The sequence below is a fragment of the Notolepis coatsorum genome (assembly GCF_963971535.1).
Source record: "Notolepis coatsorum genome assembly, chromosome: 9".
Classification (NCBI taxonomy): Eukaryota; Metazoa; Chordata; class Actinopteri; order Aulopiformes; family Paralepididae; genus Notolepis; species Notolepis coatsorum.
In genome coordinates, this window is record NC_140173.1 from 49,530,983 (window position 1) to 49,538,062 (window position 7,080).

Sequence of the window (7,080 nt, forward strand, 5' to 3'; positions counted from 1 at the left end):
CTATGATGCCCTAATTTCCCCAAGGGTATCAATAAAGGATTATCTTATCTTATCTCATCTCATAGCATCTTATCTTTCTCATATAATAATAATAATAATAATAATAATAATAATAATAATAATAATAATAATAATAATAATAATAATAATAATAATAATAATAATAATAATAATAATAATAATAATAATAATAATAATAATAATAATAATAATAATAATAAAATAATAATAATAATAACAACTTTATTTGTCTAGCACCTTTCATACAGGGGATTGCAGTTCAAAATGCTTTACATCTGTAAGAAATAAGACATAACATCAGTGTAAAACAAGCAGCAAGAGCAAAGCATAAAGTGGGATAAGATAATGCAGATATATTAATCAAATCATATCAGAACCTCATGTTCCAATAGGCTTCTAATTTCTATAATCTGTTACAAAACATGATAAAGGTCATAGTATGCACCCAGCGGATAGTGGGGCTTAAAGATAAAAGTAAAAATAAGTAAAATAATAGCAAGGGTAAAATTAGCAGACATATAAAATCACAGTTTTCCACATTAGGATCTAACATTCCAACAGGCCACCTTGTTTATGGTTTGATTCAGTTTTAGTAGAATAGAAAAGACATGAATGATGAAATGAGCACATACAAATTTATTTCAGGTAACTAACATTGCATACCTCTTGTCGTGGAATGAACACAATATTATGCATACTTTTGACAATAAAAGTATGCATTAATAGGTTAATTTCACTGGATGCATTCAACAAGGCTTTCTAAATGTAAACATTATTTGTGCATCTCCCCTTTTCTTCTCGCTCTCCCTCTGGTTCTCACTCTCCCTTTTCCCCTCTCTCTCCCTTTATTGTAATTATCCTTGTATACTATTGTTACTGTCATTTTGTATTTAATTTACTTGTACAGTATGCATGTACAGTACACATAACCTTGTTTTTTGTTGCAGCCCCCCACCCCCCCCTTCCTTCCCTCAAAGGGATTTAGGTTTTTGGTCAGGCTGCTTTTGTATATAAGAATTTGGTCTTACTTGGTTGCCTGGGTAAATAAAGGTTACATAAAAAAGTTTTTTTTAAAAAGAAATAAAAAAATATATATATATATTTCCGATATTACATTTTAATGCCAATATCGGCCAATAATATCGGCAGGCCGAAAATATCAGACATCTCTAATTGGTATCAATTATATTTAAAAATAGATACGATGGTCTCATGGTCTACCATATCTTCATTAATTCTGCTGTTGCATCACAGTCAACATATATCCCTGGATAGAGGGCCTGTGGTGTGAACGTGGTCTGAACTGTATGGAGGAGGGTCATGGTGTCAGAGACACTGTAGAAGGACAGAGTACCTGCCTTGTGATCCAGGTACACTCCTATCCTGGAGGACGGAGGGCCTGACACTAGAGTCTGAACATTATTGTGACTGAACAGGTACTCTCACCTGTAGCTTTCTAAACGGGCCCTCATTTATCAACGTGGCGTACGCACAGATATGTGCTTAACCCGTGCGTACGACCATTTCTAAGCAAAGTGTGGGATTTATCAATTTGAACGTGAACTTGACTTTGTGCTTATGTCTACGCACAGCTCTGAGCATGCTTAGCTGACGCCCAGTGGTAGAATATCGTTACTACGGCATATGCGCTCCTCAGTTCATGCATTAGTTTCAACGCGGAAATAAGCTTTCGTTTTAGGAAACCAACCTAGATTTACCCTGAATGACTGGTTCTGACCGAACCGTTCGTTATACAAGAATCACAGAGACGTTTCAAAGGTACTCACAGTTGCAGGAGGGTTTCGGACAGAGATACGGGATGGTTTGAAAGCTTGGGGTTGCTAATAAACATTTTAAATATTTTTTATAAACTGGTCAACACTGCATTATTTCCGGCGTTGTGTGCATGATGCGCATGCGCTGTGATCACACCAGGCAGCCAACGCCGGAAATAATGCCGTGTTGACCAGTTTATAAAAAATATTTAAAATGTTTATTAGCAACGCCGAGCTTTCAAACCATCCCGTATCTCTGTCCGAAACCCTCGTGCAAATGTGAGTACCTTTGACATTTCTCTGTGATTCTTGTATAACGAACGGTTCGGTTAGAACCAGTCCTTCAGGGTAAATCTAGGTTGGTTTCCTATTGAGGAGCAAGTGACTGTGGATTCACTCGGTGCATCACAGTCACGAAAGGGGTTACAGAACACCTACCTCCACCAAACGCGATTAAATATTGTTTCAAATAAAAAGCGACATACTATTATTTTGTGTCATGTTTCCAAATAAGATTGGCCACAACGAAATGCTTTCTACTTCAATTTGTTGGTTAGAATAGATTACCTCGCTCCGTTGAAAATTCACTGAGACTAACAGTAAAAGACAGTATTTTAATAATAATAATAATAATAACAATAATAATAATAAAATAATAAATAAAAATATTAAAATATTATAAATATTTTGAAAACCCCAGAAAGGAAGTCATTATATTTGCTTTACCATCCTGTTCTGTGTTAGCTCCGGTTAGCTCTGAGCGTGCAGTAGTTAGTATTATATTATCAATACCAGCCATTGGATTACTGTTTTCTAAACTGGGGAGGCTTTTAATCGTCAAGGTAAGAGGATTTTAAGTCATGGTATCCATAAACTTCAATCGGTTCGGATCCTTTGAAGGAATGAGAATATCAACAAACACGGCTTCATGTTGAAACCACTGACTGCGCCCAGAGACTCGAGTGGTTAGGCAAAAAATAGTTCAGAGTATATTTGCTTATAAAATGTAATTGTCTAATTCAATTATTTTTTATTTCTCCACGTGGTGAATACACAGGTCACAACATGTTTACAGGAACGTTTTGGAGTTGTATTTGGTGACTGTAAAACCCTGTAGGGAACGTTAGGCTCCGGCCCCCCCCCCCCCCCACTTCCAGTGATGAAGCTAAGCTACGCTAACGGAGCGACTGTTCCCAAAGCTAAATGCACGCACAGAGACAAAAAAGGTATGTATCTTCTTGTCTAACTCCAGGGAAGATGTTAAATAAGCTAATTTCCCAAAATGTTGGAGTTTTCCTTTAACTAAGAAGTGAATTCACCTCTTGGTATAGTCAGGGGTGCAGTCGTAATATGGGCGAAGGCCAAACGCCCGCGCAAGCGCGCTCCCGCGCGCGCGTGCACGCGCATACATGTTCCCTCTGTTGCGCACAAAACAGATCATACACCTTGTCTCATCCTTCCAGTGAAGTCGGGAGATCAAGCAACCCCCCACCACACCTACAGGGCTTGTATTTGGTTGTCGGTATCCTATTATTATGCAAAGTCTAGGTGATAAGTGGCGCGACGAGTCATTTTATCACCTAGACTTTGCATAATAATAGGATGCGCGCACTTCGGCCTCAGTGACGAATGCCAAACGCTGTTTGACCGCGTTTGCCCAGCACTGCACCCCTGGGTATAGTGGTCTGCGATGTTGCCCGCGGCGCGGGAGACCGGTGTTCGACTCCCACTCAGGGCATGTCAAATAAGACCGGTTTCATAAGCAGTCGGCGGGGCCATGATGGTGTAAGCAGTCAGGCGGGGGCCATGGTGGTGTAGACCAGTGGTTCTCAAACTGTGGTACTTGAATTTTTTTTATAAAAAAATTAAAAAATATATATATTTTTTTGCAGTCAGGCCACTGAACTTAGAAGCAGGCCAGGCCAGTGTTTCTAGTTGTGGTGGCGCGATAGTTAGATAACCTAAGTGGGGAACAACCAGGAGATCAATGTGACAGAGAGTAATACAGTCTAAACATAAATCTTTTATTCAACTTCAGCCCTGATCATAACCATTTTTATTTTTAGATTTTTTGTAATGTCAGATAAAAAATGAAATACTCCCACTTTTCTGAAAAGAGTTGTTGTTAAATCTGACATTACAAAAAATCCATCAAAATCTGTGTTGTTGCTAATCATTAACACATGCCTAGCCTGTAATAATCCCCCTGGCATTTAAAGGGTTACAATTAGAAAATGTATTGAATATGTGTTTAAAAGAAAAAAAAAAAATTATATAATTTGTGATGCCCATCACAAACACTGGAATTTAAAGGGTAAACATTTAAAAAAAATCCTGCACCAGAATGCAGGAAATTAAGTCTTTGTAACAAAATAATTCCTGGTGGGGGACCCCCACTTAGAAAGTGGCCTGACTGGGGCTATATTTCACACTATATTTCCCCAGTCCGGCCCTGCTTATGTGAGTTGTCAATGGAGTCAGGAGAACACAGATGAGCAGATATGATGCACATGCCATTTCTATTCAAGATCAACATAATATTAAGGCTTCAAGTGAGGACACCATTAATTTATTCTCTTTCCCTATCTCAGTTTCTGTGTGTGTGTGTGTGTGTGTGTGTGTGTGTGTGTGTGTGTGTGTGTGTGTGTGTGTGTGTGTGTGTGTGTGTGTGTGTGTGTGTGTGTGTGTGTGTGTGTGTGTGTGTGTGTGTGTGCGTGCGTGCGTGCGTGCATGTGTGTGAGAGTGAGAGTGAGAGAGAGAGAGGATGAAGGACAATTGCTTGCTGTGTGTGAGAGAAAGAGAGAGAGAGAGAGAGAGAGAATTAAGTACATTTGCTGAAATACAGTTGTTCTTAATTTTCTCACTTGCTATGTGAGAATGTTAGTTATTATGTTCTCAATGCCCCTTGCATTGTATGAATTGTGTGGAAGAGTTTGCTAGTTCTAGTGCTACCCCTTTGTACATTGTGGCTGTGTCTGACAAAAGTTAACAATAAATAATGGTATTAGGAATACATTTGCCTCCTGCGTGAACTGTGCATAGCTGAATAGACTGTATTTTAACGTCGGCCATATGGTGGTACTTGGAGAGCCAGCTATGTTCTCAGGTGGTATACTTGGTGTAAAAAGTTTGAGAACCACTGGTGTAGACTATAGTGGGCACACACTCCATTCACCCAAACCCAGGTTTTGGCTGAATTAATTTCGGAATCATAGAAATCAAGGTAAATATTGGACCGTATTTTACAAGTTGAAGGTGCTCTGACCTTATTTTTTATCTGTATATTCAGCGCAAAGCAAGTTTGTGTGAGACGTATCCAGCAATCTCACAGTGTTACCAATAGTGCCTGTGTAAAAGACAAAGTCCTACCCATTTAGGAGACAGCTTTTTATGTGTTATCTTCTGGTACCTCTACCTCTAATGCAAGCCAAATCAGCGATGCAATTAGGGTCTGACATTGTGATATTGGCACAAATCCGTCCATGCCCCCCAATACCTACTGACCTCCACCCTTACACCCCTCCCAGAGGCTGCGATCCTCAGACACGGAACTGCTCTCCATCCCCCACACCCGACTATGAACCTTTGGGGACAGAGCCTTCAGCGTGGTGGCCCCCACCCTCTGGAACTCTCTCCTGGCTGAGATCCGCTCCATCACGTCCTTGGGATCCTTCAAGACAGCCCTGAAAACCTCTAGTCGTTTATTGTTATTATTATTTATTTAGTTTATTCCTTGTTTTTTGTTGCCTCTAAAGTGTCCTCTGGTTTCTTGAAAGGCACTATATAAATCCAAGTTATTATTATTATTATTATTATTATTATTATTATTATTATTATTATTATTATTATTATTATTATTATTATTATTATTATTATTATTATTATTATTATTATTATTATTATTATTATTATTATTATTATTATTATTATTATTATTATTATTATTATTATTATTATTATTATTATTATTATTATTATTATTATTATTATTATTATTATTATATTATTATTATTATTATTATTATTATTATTATTAATAATAATAATAATAATAATAATAATAATAATTATTATTATTATTATTTACACCTAACTTGATACGTGATTGCTCCATCATAGGGAGGAGGAGTATCAAACAACCCCCCCCCCCGTTCTGCCAGATGGAAGCACTGTACTGTACACCTGTCTGATCGAGACTGAACACACATCCAGCCTTCTACAACTTTGCCATTAAATATTTGCATACAGTAGATGATAATGGCTACAGTACCCGGGTTTGAGGCACATAGCAGCAAGAAACAATAGGAATCAGGGGTTCCTTGTTGCCAACCTGGTCGCTTATAACAAATTACATGATTTTCATTTATATATGAATTAATGTTTGTGTTTGGTTGTGTAACGAATGTTAAAATACAGCTAGTAGAGTAGTGTTTGAGATAATAACCCCCCCCCCAGATGAAAGGGTCTTTGTGATCCAGCATGGACTCCCTAGTCTCCCCTCCCTAGTCTCCCCTCCCGAGCCTGTGGAGGGGGGAGGGGGATGAACTTTGGTCATACATTTTTTGTTATTAACAGTTTCAGGATACTTACGCACGTGTGTGTGCGTGCGTATGTGTATTGCGTGTGCGATATATAAATCTGCGTGTGCATTATACATACATATATACATACATTATAGTCAGTGCAGGTTTTGGTGGTTAAGAATCAGATACTTCAGACAGTCAGACATTCCTATAGTTCTCGAGTTATGTGTCTGGGGGGGGGGGGGGGGGGTTTGAGTCTGTGGCTGCTGAACGTGCTCCTCGTCTTGGCTAGCTCCTCATAGAGGGGGTGGGAGGGGTTCTCCAGGATAGTGGCCAGCTTCCTTCTCGTCCTCCTCTCTGTCACCTTCTCTTTGATCAGCTCGACTCCCATCATGGAGCTAGTCATGTAAACAAGTAAACAAGAATACCCTGAAGACTCTGGCAGGAGCACTCATTCAAGGGTACTACGACTATGCTTGCACCTCATGGTACCAAAGCACCTCAAAGGCGCTAAAAACTAAATTACAAACATCACAAAACAAACTGGTCAGACTACTGCTTGACCTTACTCCAAGAACCCACCTCACCCCTGCCCACTTTGACAACCTAGGATGGCCTAGAGTAGACGACAGAATACAGCAACTTGCAATGGGCCTGGTCTACAAGATACACTACACGACTAAGGTACCCATGTACATGTCAAAATACTTCCCAAAGGTCAGTGAATACCACAACCACAACACCAGAGGGAGCTCCACAAA